General features: G+C 37.4%; 1 non-coding gene across 1 annotated transcript; it reads left to right on the plus strand.

Annotated features, from left to right (window-relative positions):
• The first annotated feature begins 303 nt into the window (after window positions 1-303).
• Window positions 304-409, plus strand: LOC141593192 (small nucleolar RNA R71). The gene has a single exon (XR_012521296.1). It is a non-coding gene; the product is annotated as a small nucleolar RNA R71 (small nucleolar RNA).
• Window positions 410-11,781: the final 11,372 nt, after the last annotated feature.

Raw genomic sequence — 11,781 nt, forward strand, 5'->3', positions numbered from 1 at the left:
TCCTCTCTAGTCAACAGATGAACTGTCTGTTGATCACCAGCAGCTTACAATTCCAATCTATAAAAAAAAGCATTCATGGCTTCCAGTTGAGCCACAACTACATTGTCGACCGAGTGTACTGTCCGGATGCCGTCCCTCGGGTTCCCATACTCAGCACAATGGATCGCCATCTCCTCAATAAAGCCCTATCCCTTATAATTATCATTATTCTTTTGGAATCTCCCATTAGACGAGGCATCAAGTATAGCACGGTGGTCATCATACAACTCATTATAGAATTGGTTGCACAAAAACCACTGATCAAATCCATGGTGAGGAAGAGACCTCACAAACTTCTTGAACAGACACCAAGCCTCATAGAAACTTTCATCAGGTGCCTGTTTGAAACTCGTAATCTTTCCTCTCAGCTGATTAGTACGTTGTGGAGGAAAGTACCTTTTATAAAAGGCAAGAGCAAGAGTCTCCCAGTTGGTGATACCGGCTGCAGTGCGATCAAGATCAGTGAGCCACTCCCTGGCTCCATGAGTCAGTGAAAAAGGAAATAAGACTTCCTTGATTTTGTCTTGGGTCACTCCCTTAGTGGCGGGAATGGTAGAGCAATAGTTAGTAAAGACGTCCATATGTTTTCGCGGATCTTCACCCGCCACACCTCGAAACAAGTTCCTTTCTACCAAATTTATATAAGACGGACGGATATCGAAGGTGTTACCGTCCTCAGTTGCGAGCTTGAAACCTTTGGGAATCGAGGTAGCTATGGACTCTGAGTGACTCGCAATATTAGGCATCTTTACTGACGTGGTAGCAAAAATAGAATTGTCTTCTTCACTAGACGGGTCTTCTGCAAAAATAAAGCGATGTAGCTCGGGTTCGAAAGTACTCAAGTCTTCCTTTCGAATCTTTCTTTGTAGTCGGAGTCTGTGCCAAAACGATCTCTCCGGTTCAGGATCATCAGGAACTAATTCTGACCTGTTTGATCTGGGCATACATAACACTGAAAGAAATAAATGAGAACTGTCTCAAGGAATAAAAATTCCCTGAGACGGATAGAGATAAACGAAACAGCAAGACAGATAGGGCTATTTCCTCCCCAGCAACAGCGCCAAAATTTGATACTGTCGTTTGTGTACCAAAAATAAACCTAAATATACTATCGGAAGCTAGTGATAAGTAGGGTCGATTCTCCACAGAGAGGCAAGGCATTTGTCTAAAGTTCCGTCTATCTAAGTCACAATATGGGGGTTTTTAATTTGATTTCTAAACTACAGAAGAATTAAAGGAAAGAGAAATAAGGCAAGAGCAATAAAAGTGAGAAAATACGATAAGAGTAATCAAATAAGAGAAGGTATGCCGGGATTTCGATTCACCTTGGTAGTCAATCAACTCAGTTGCAAATAGCCTAGACAATCTACTGTGAGAAGGATAAGGGAAAGGTCCTTCCGGTCCACTTTCTATCCTAGATTTCCACAAACTTAACTTCCGTCCTCATTAGGGTAGTCTACTGTTCATAGCAGGTCTATTTATTCCAATCTTTCGATCCAGGAGTAAAGTTAACTAGATTAATGTAATTTAGAAGCGTGCACTCAACCAAATTGGTGTTACAGTTAAATTGCTATGGGGACTGATTCTCACGTGTAAATTATCTAGTCTATTCGCTACATCGTCATAATCCTACCTTGGATTCTCTAATCCTAACATAAGGAGGATTAGCTACTCATGTTCTTAGAGGTGTCAACAATAATAACAACAAGCATGCTAATTAAAGACATAATGGAACGATAACAATCAAGCATAAACAAGCCTAGGGCAAGAGTAATAATGAAAGAACAAAAGATTAGTGCAAACAAAGTATTAAGATTAAAAAGGAAAGAATGATTATAATCTTAAGAATCCGGCGTAAAGATCAATCCACAAAGCAAAGGGTTTGAGAGATTAAGCAGTAAAAGTAATTAAGAGATTCAGAAGTTTTAGAAGTAGTAAATAGTATATCTATTAACCTAATCCCGACTCCCTTATATAGGGGAGCGATAATTAACAAAACTAAACCTATCACGGCTTAAGTCAACCAGTGTAAAATAGCAAACCCCTCGATCGAGCGCTTCGAGGCCTTCTCCATAAAATGTACTCGATCGAACAGTCAAAGTTCTGGATCGAGCAACTCCCATAAATGCCATTTCGATCGAGCTTTTGGAATCACTCGATCGACCACTTGTTCAGCCAAACCACTCGATCGAACCAAACATCCTCTTCGATCGAATGGATGTCCATCATATTAGCCTCTAACTCGTCTTTGGCAGCTTCCTTAACCCTCCTTCACACATCTCGAGGCACGTCTCTTGCTCTAATATTCTCGTCTCCTTGTAATGCATGCTGAATAGGACGAATAAGGCGCGGTTCGACTACTTTCAAGTTCATTTCTGCAAATTAGACAAAACAAAACAAAGTAGCCAATTCGGGGCATTTTGCAATACATAACGGTACAAAAAGGCATAGAAATGCGTGCAATAAAAGGCTAACTAGTCTATATAAATTGTGAAAGAGGATTGCCTTTGCTATTGAGATTATTTGGTCGGGCAGGCACGGGGATGTGGAAGAATCGTGGTCCTGCACGATTTTGGTCGGCCAGGCATGATAGCGTTTGGGGTTTGGCCGTGGACCTGAGCAGTATACATGTTGTGATGGTTGTGTTGTGGTTCGATGTTGAGACCATCTTTGGCATGTGTTTCTTGATTATATCTTATTGCAGGTTGTCGTATTATTATTGTTGTTTAGTTATCCTACTCAACCTCGTGGTTGACCGTGTATTCGTGAACACCTGTGATGAACCAAATATTGGTGAGCAGATTTATTTCAGTTTAGCTTGTGTGAAGTGCTGGATGCTTAAAGGGGAGCTTGGGACGTTGATCATCATTTCCGTCTAGAAATCACCTTTAATTATTCATACACTACTTAGTTTAATTTTCGCTGCAGTTGCTTTAAAAGTGTTTTATATTATTTATTTATTTATCTCGTTGGATTTTTGTAATAAAACCTTTTGAGGCACTTGAATCTATTTCGTCTTAAAGTACTTGGTAATTGTTTGTCTTTTATACTTACTACCTTAGGCAACTGAGATGGTAGCACCTTTATTTACTTCAGAATGCCTTGCTAAAGGCTCTTAAATAAATGGAGGTGTTACAAAGTGGTATTAGAGCGAACGTTCCTAAGGCCTAAACAAATGAATTTAATGAACTTATGATGAGTCTAATAAAATGAACCCGGGTAAAAACTGTTTAGGGGCCCTTTTCTTAGGTTAGGTAGACGTCCTTGATCTGGCCCTTTTCAGTTTTGAGTCGGTCACCTCGAGGAAGGTTAAGTGTGAGAAGGGTAGTTAGCGTGGATGCTTTACCTTAAGGGTCTAATTGTGTCCTGAAGTTGTAAAGGGTACTAACTTTATTTGCAGGATGAGAACAAAAAGGTAAGAAATTTTGAGACAGATGAAAAGGGATAGGCGTGTGGCCTACGAGACGGCAGTCACAGTGGATTGAAATTGTTCTGAGCTTGTTTTAATTCGTGGCATAATTACGCATGAAAATTTTATTGTCATATCATGAATGGCATAAATTGGAGAAATATGAATCGTTGAATTATTGCATCTTTATTTGAATTGGTTGTATATACGTGAATTACACGTTTAGAAAATTTCATGTCTAGAGATATGCGGTATGTGTTGCCCTGAACCTATAACCATAGAATTATGAAATTACATGAATTAAAGACTAAGCATATGTAACGAATAATTAAATTGAGTAAAAGAGGAGGAAGGCCGTGAGTGGGCCGCGGGTGTGACGAGGCAAGGTGGTTGGTCGGGCAAGACCAGCTCGACCAATCACACATTCTTTTGTATGCAGAAATTTTACCTTATACCTTATGCCAGAAACTTCTTTTAAAACGGAAACCTATGTTTCTTCTTTATTCTTATTAGAACCTAAAAATCGCACCAAAAAGAGCTACATCCACAACTATGTCACAGGAAGAGATTGATAGGCTTATTGCAACCAATGCGGATTTAACTGCTGCTTTGAAATCAACGACTGCAACGATGGATCCTGCTAAGATCAGTGGTGCCATTGCTCGTCATAATCTGATGAAGTACGATGGACTCGGTGAACTGTCCTTACTGGGAGATTGGTGTAGGGAGTTTGACAACCTCTTTGAATTGTTAAACTACCCTGAGGAGATGCAAGTGGATCAGGCTGCTCACTACTTAAAAGGAAAGGTTGGATTGTGGTGGAATCGTAACAAGGCAGTAATCAGGGAGGCTTGGAAGGAGAGTGATGAGCCATTTGTCTCATTGAAGGGCTTTAAGGATACCATGAGAGGCATGTTCGTAACAGAGCATGTTTGGAGTAGGATGAGGTCAGAGATTGATGCATTTAAGATGACGGAAGAGATGACAATAGAAGACTATCATAACAGATTCATGGATCTAGCTGAGTATGTGTCGGACTTAAACTCGTGGGAGGACGTGTTGGCTTTCAGGTTTGAGAAGGGTTTAACTACGCGTATCAAAAAGAGACTTTCAACTGGAGAGCCAAGTACTGTAGAGGAAGTGTATCAAAGAGCGGGACATGCTGAGACAATTGCTGACATGGTAAAGGAGGAAAAGAAAGACAAGGGACAAAAGAGGAAGGCAGAGACTACTAGTGAGGGAGCTGGAGGAAGCAAGAAGTAGAATTACAATCAGTATCATTCTTTTTCTGCCGATGAGGTCGTTAGTGGTGGTGGGTTCGGCCGCAACATAGTGACAAATTGGGCGAGCAGTTTGAACAAGCCACAATGCTATAGATGTGGTTGATTTGGTCATAAGATCATTGAGTGTAGGACTACTGCGAGGAGGGATAGAATGAGTGGAGGATTTGGTGGTGGAAATTCTAGTGGGTTCAAATTACCAACACCTAGTTATGGAAGCAACCGTTTTAATGGGTCTTGGAATAATCAAAGAAGCTACAACAATAACAACTTTCAGAATCACTTCAACACCAATCAAGACAATGCAAATGGAGGGAACCAGAATAGCACCGAGAGGCAAGGCATGGCATCGGCATTCACGGCGCAGGGCGGCGCGAAAAGTAGTGGAAATTTGTTCATTATAGGAAAAGAGGCCGCTGAAGGAGATGCACACGTGGTTTTGGGTACTTTTCTAACCAATTCTAAGCCATCTTATGTTTTATTTGATTCCGGAGCAACCCATTTATTTATATCAAGTGACCATGTTAAAGTTTTGGGATTAGTTGACCCAGTAATAATAAAAGATTAAGTAACAATACCTTCTGGGGAGTCGATATCTTGTACCAAAGTATATAAAAATAGAAATATTCTTATCGGCGAGGTTTTATTTTCTATGGAGTTAATAGAATTTCCTTTGGGTGGTTTTGAGATTATATTGGGAATGGATTAGTTGAGTAAAAATGGAGCCTTTATTGATTGTCATCAAAAGAAAGTATCCTTGAAGGGACCAAAGGGAGTAAGAGTGTCTTATAAGAGATTTGTGGTGAGACCAAAGGTAAGACTTATATCAACAATTACCCTGAACTCGTGTTTGAGAAAGGGAGGAGAGTGATCTTGTGTCACGTGAAGGACCTGCGTGAGGAGGTGAAGGGCGCATGAGAGATTCCAGTGGTGAGTGAGTTTTAGGATGTGTTTTCGGATGAGATTCCGGGGTTACCACCAAAGAGAGATGTAGATTTTAATATTGAGTTGAAACCTGGGACAGGACCTATTTCTAAAGCACCTTACAGATTGGGACCTAAGGAGTTAGAGGAGTTGAAGAAGCAGATGGAGGATTTGCTAAATAAGGGTTATGTGAGACCGAGTGTGTCACCCTAAGGCGCACCTGTTTTATTTGTTAAGAAGAAGGATGGGAGCATGAGATTGTGTATAGATTACAAGGAATTGAATAATATGACGATTAAGAATAGGTACCCTTTGCCTCGAATTGATGATTTATTTGATCAGCTGAGTGGAGCTGGAGTTTTCTCTAAGATCGACTTAAGGTCCGGTTACCATCAGTTGAGAGTTAAAGAGGAGGATATTGCTAAGATTGCGTTTAGGACGAGGTATGGACATTATGAAATTGTGGTTATGCCATTTGGTTTGACTAATGCACCCGCAGTATTTATGGATTTGATGAATAAAGTGTTTCGTCCCTACCTTGATCAGTTTGTGGTTGTCTTTATTGATGATATATTGGTGTACTCTAAGAGCAAAGAAGAGCATAAGAAGCATTTGAGAATTGTGTTGGAGACCTTGAGGGAGAATAATTTATATGCTAAATTGAGTAAGTGTGAGTTTTGGTTGGATAAAGTAGCATTTTTGGGACATGTGGTGTCAAAGGAGGGAGTGTCAGTTGATTCAGGTAAAATTGAGGCGGTGTCTAACTGGGAGAGGCTGCAAAACGTGGCGGATGTGAGAAGTTTTCTGGGGTTAGCTGGTTATTACAGGAGATTTGTGAAAGATTTCTCTAAGGTAGCTAAGCCTTTGACTGCTTTGATGAGGAAGGAGAACAGGTTTAAGTGGGATGAGAGTTGTGAGACAGCTTTTGTAACCTTGAAGGAGCGCTTGACCACAACTCCAATCTTAGCTTTACCTGAAGGGAGGGAGACTTTTGAGGTATATACTAATGCTTCGAAGAATGGGTTAGGATGTGTGCTAATGCAAAGTGGGAAAGTGATAGCTTATACTTCAAGACAGTTGAAACCATAAAAAGAAAATTATCCGACGCACGATCTAGAGCTAGGGGCGGTCATGTTTGCTCTTAAGTTGTGGAGGCATTATTTGTATGGAGCGAATTTCAAGGTATTTTCTGATCATAAGAGTCGTAAAAATATTTATACTCAGAAAGAGCTTAATATGAGGCAGAGGAGATGGATAGACTTGATTGGATATTATGATATGGAGATAGTTTATCATGAAGGGAAGACTAATGTGGTGGCAAATGCTTTAAGTAGGAAGTTTATTCATGCTTTATGTCTAACTATGTCACGAGTGAAGGTCCAAGATGAATTAAAGAAAATGGGAATTTGTGTGATAAGAAAAGGGGATTCTGTTCGGGATTTGACTATTGAACCAGAGTTGTATGCTGAGATTAGAGAAAAGCTGAAAGGGGACCCAAGAGTAGAGAAGTGGCGCACGGCCGTGGTGGAGGGCGTGACGTCACGCTTTGCCGTAAGGGTGGATGGTGGTTTGAGGTTCGATGGGAGATGGTGTTTACCTGATGATGAGGAATTGAAAAGGAAGATCTTGACTGAAGCACATTATGCACCGTATTCTGTGAATCTTGGAGGAGATAAATTATTAAAAGATTTGAAAAAGACATTCCGGTGGCCTGTGATGAAGAAGGAGGTTGCTGAATTTGTTTCTAGATGTTTGACTTGTCAGAGGGTGAAAGGTGAGCATAAGAGACCACAGGGTAAGGTACAATCCTTAGATGTGCCTGAGTGGAAGTGGGAGAGTATTTTTATGGATTTTATTGTTGGTTTGCCTCGTACTCAGAAGGGCAATAATATGATTTGGGTGATAGTAGATCGTCTGACTAAGACTTCACACTTTATTCCTATGAAAGATAATTGGAGTAAGGCTAAGTTGGCTAAAGCTTATGTGAGAAATATTGTGAAGTTACATGGGATTCCAAGAGATATTGGTTCTGATCGTGACTCAAGGTTTATTTCTAAGTTCTGGCAAGAGTTGCAAGAGTGTATGGGTACAATCTTGAAGATAAGCATTGTATTTCATCCAGCTACAGACGGACATACTGAGAGGACTATTCAGGCCTTAGAGGATATGTTAAGAGCTTCTGTCTTGGAGTTTGGAGGTTCATGGGAAGAGAGGTTAGACTTGATAGAGTTTTCTTATAATAACAGTTATCATGCTAGCATTGGTATGTATGACACCTTTTGAAGCTTTGTATGGGAGGAAGTGTAGGAGTCCAGTTTTGTTGAAAGTGTCACCAATGAAGGGAGTGATGTGGTTTGGCAAGAGAGGGAAGCTGAGTTAGAAGTACATTGGGCCTTATGAGATTTTAGATAGAGTTGGTGAAGTGGCACATCGTCTTGCACTACCACCAGCCTTGGCAAGAGTTCATAATGTTTTTCATGTTTCACAGCTGAGGAAATATGTGAGTGATCCTACTCATGTGTTAGCAGCTGAGACAGTTGAGGTAGATGAGAATTTGTCTTATGTGGAGGTGGCTAAGGAGATTTTGGACAGAAAGGTAAGGAAGACTAGGTATAGTGAGGTTGCATTGGTGAAAGTTCTATGGTATAATCATAATGTAGAGGAAGCTACTTGGGGAGCTGAAGCTGAGATAAAAGAGAAGTATCCTCATTTGTTTGCGTAAGGTATGTTGGTTACGAGGACATAACCTTTTCTTTTACGAGGGTAGAATATAACACCGCGTTAATTTTGGTCTATTTTTGTCTTAATTATCAGTAAGTTAACTAAAGTATGTGTGTCGTTTATCATTTAATTGATTAGTTTGGGTAGTGAGAAGGGGTGAACTTCGGGACGAAGTTCTTTTTAAGGAGGGAAGACTGTAATACTCCGCATTTTAATTAATAATTAATAATTTATAATTTATAAGATATGAATATATAATAATTGTTGTCGTAAAAAGAAAAGAAAACAAAATAAACAAAATTAAGAACCGGGTACAAGACCACGGCTTGGACCGTGTTGGACCGAGTGGGTGAAGGGTGGTGGTATATGGTTTGGGTGTTATTTATGTTAGTTAGATATTTTCATTAGTTTAATTATAAAGGCTACTTCCTAGAACCTTCCACCTTCACCTACCAATTTATATAAATACATAACCTATGGCTCACCATCATAATTATTCCACTTCAAAAACTCTAACACATATAATTCTGAGGAAGAGCATTTGTGAGACAACCTTAAGACGGACTTTTCATCTCGCACAAATTAATTGTGGTAAGTTGTTTTATCGCCTCACATAAATTATTTACGTTTGACCTTGACCCGTACCCTTGACCGTTGACTGACCGTGGCCGTGCGGAGGCGTTGACCGACGGGTTTGACCACCGTCGGGTCAACCGTATTATGGGGATGCGTTGTGATGGTTTTGCAGGATTATTTTTGGGTAGTTGACATCTTAAATTCATTAATAAGATTAGTTTATAATCATATGTAATTTAATTGATTGATTAGGTGGTGGATTTGTGGAAGAAGCTTTTTAACTTACTTGTTGATTTGTGAAGAGTTGCTAAAGGTAGGTTAACTACTCAACTATGACTAATTGGTAATGGGTCAATTATTTATAAGATGGCTTGTTAGTGTATTATTGGCATGAGATAAGTTCTTGGTTGCATTGTCACATGATAAATATATCATCTTGAGCATATTGTTATAATTGTTGTCTAGAGCATCTTATAATCATGTTAATATTATTGTTGGTTGGTTCTCTATTGTTGGTTGGTGTTGTGAAAGAGGATTGGCTTTGATATTGAGATTATTTGGTCGGCCAAGCATGGGGATGTGGAAGAGCCGTGGCCCTGCGCGGTTTTTGTCGGCCTGGCATGGTGGCGTTTGTGTTGGAGTAAGTGTCCTCAACAAAAGTGCGATCACATGATTAAATCTCATAATAAGAATACGTAAGGGATGATTCAATATATATAGTCAACTGATCAACATTTATCGGTAATGATTGGCTAACTAGAGTTTGACATTACTGTCGTTTGATGGTGGTGGTCAGTTGATCCCTTTAGGTCACACCTATAGGACAATTCCCTTAACTGATAAGGTAATTGATTGTGTGACGATACAGATTAATTAATTCGTTAAATTGAATAAATTTCCTTTGTGAATGAGAATTTTATATCTTATTGTAATTTGATTAAATAAGATTCAATTTAGTAATTAATATGTTATATTACTAAAATTAATGAATGTTTATGAAACATTTGAGATAAGAGTAATTAGTTAATTATAATTGCAAAATGTTGTAGATTATATTAACTAGACTTAATGTGACCCATTTTATATACATGTAATTGTGAATTACTTGTTAATTTGTTAAATATAATTTTTTTAATATATAATGATATTTAATTAGTTAAATATGCATTTATATTACTAATGACATATTACATGTAACATGTCACAACATATTACAAATGACAAATTACAAAGATAAAATGGAGGTCCATTTTATGTATGAAAATCGGTTTTAATAGGGGTTAGTGGGTGATGATTTTGTCATTAGTTTATTGTATGCTTTGGACATTATCATTACAAAATAAGCATGCGTTTAAACCCTAGGACCTACTCTAACTTATGGGTAAGAACAAAAGGAGTTTTAAGAAGAGAAATTACCCTTCCCCATGAGTAGAAAAACCCCCCTAATATGGAGAATTAGTTCTCTTATTCTACTTACTCCATGCTCATGAAAAACTCTCTCCCTCTCTCTATATAAAATTGTTTTATGCATAAAATTTGTTCATATATTCTAATATTCACATAAGATTACTATGGTAGTAATATAACTAATATTAGAATTGATATTTAAGGTTTACTAATTTTCTTACCTAGTTAGTAATATAATTAGTGTTATGGGAATGTCGTGAGTGCATCACTAAGGAGGCATTCTACACTTGAATGCTTGAAGGTTTTTGGAGGATCATCCAAAAATGGCATTAGCTCAAGATCTAGATTTGGAAGGAGTCCAAATCTTGTCCCCGAAATGCGTCACTAATGTATGTAAGAAAATCGTTTTCTCCCTTTTTGATTAAAATCATCTTGCATGCAACTAGATCCATTAGTATATAAATTATGGGTAGTTTATGATATGATTAGATGAGTCTAATTAGGGATATATGAATCTAACAATTGATATCAGAGCTTTGGTGTTGCATGCATATCATTTTATGGTTTTTTATGAGTTATTTGATAACAAAATAAAAACTAAAATCTGTGAGTTATAAGGATAAAGCCACAAATTTTTTTGCATGTAACATATTCTGGTTCTAAAATATTTTTAGGTCATATTGATGATTTATGGATGATTATTGCTTATTTTAATGTTTTTTAGTGAAATAATTACATTTTATTGAGGAAAATGAACTTTTATTTACAAAAAATAGTTAAACTTCACTATAGAACGTGATTTTTTAATATGAACTCACATGCATATTTTTCATATTATATGTAAAATTTCGGATCATTGTGATTAGTTTTGCATGTTTTATGATTTTTATGTGATAAAAATGCTATAAATGGAGGTTAAATGATTAAAAATAGTTAAACTTCGAAACATGCCATGAAATTTTAATATGATGTTACATGCATATTTTACAGATTATTTGTAAAATTTGAAATAAATTTGATTTATTATGCATGATTTATAATTTTAATGGTTAAAATGATATAAATAGTGACTATTTTTAGCAAAAATAGCTAAAATGAATTTTATGGCATGAAATTTTTCCCTAATGTTTTATATATGATATGAACATCATTTCTAAAGTTGCATGATTAATTTTGATTGATTTGGTATGTTTATTGATTTTTATGTAATAAAATCGATAAAAGGGCAACTTTATTAGTCATAAAAAATTAATTCGAACTTTTTGGTTGAAATTTTGCCATTTCCAGGTTCTGGAAATTATTTAAGAATGTTCAAAATTTTGATTTTGATTTTTTCATAATTTGTATGTTTAATTTGGAATTAAATGGTAAAAGTTATGATTTATACGATTTATTAACGAACTAAATTATAAGTATTTTGTGAGA

This window comes from Silene latifolia, chromosome 7 (genome assembly GCF_048544455.1).
Source record: "Silene latifolia isolate original U9 population chromosome 7, ASM4854445v1, whole genome shotgun sequence".
In the NCBI taxonomy this organism is placed as follows: Eukaryota; Viridiplantae; Streptophyta; class Magnoliopsida; order Caryophyllales; family Caryophyllaceae; genus Silene; species Silene latifolia.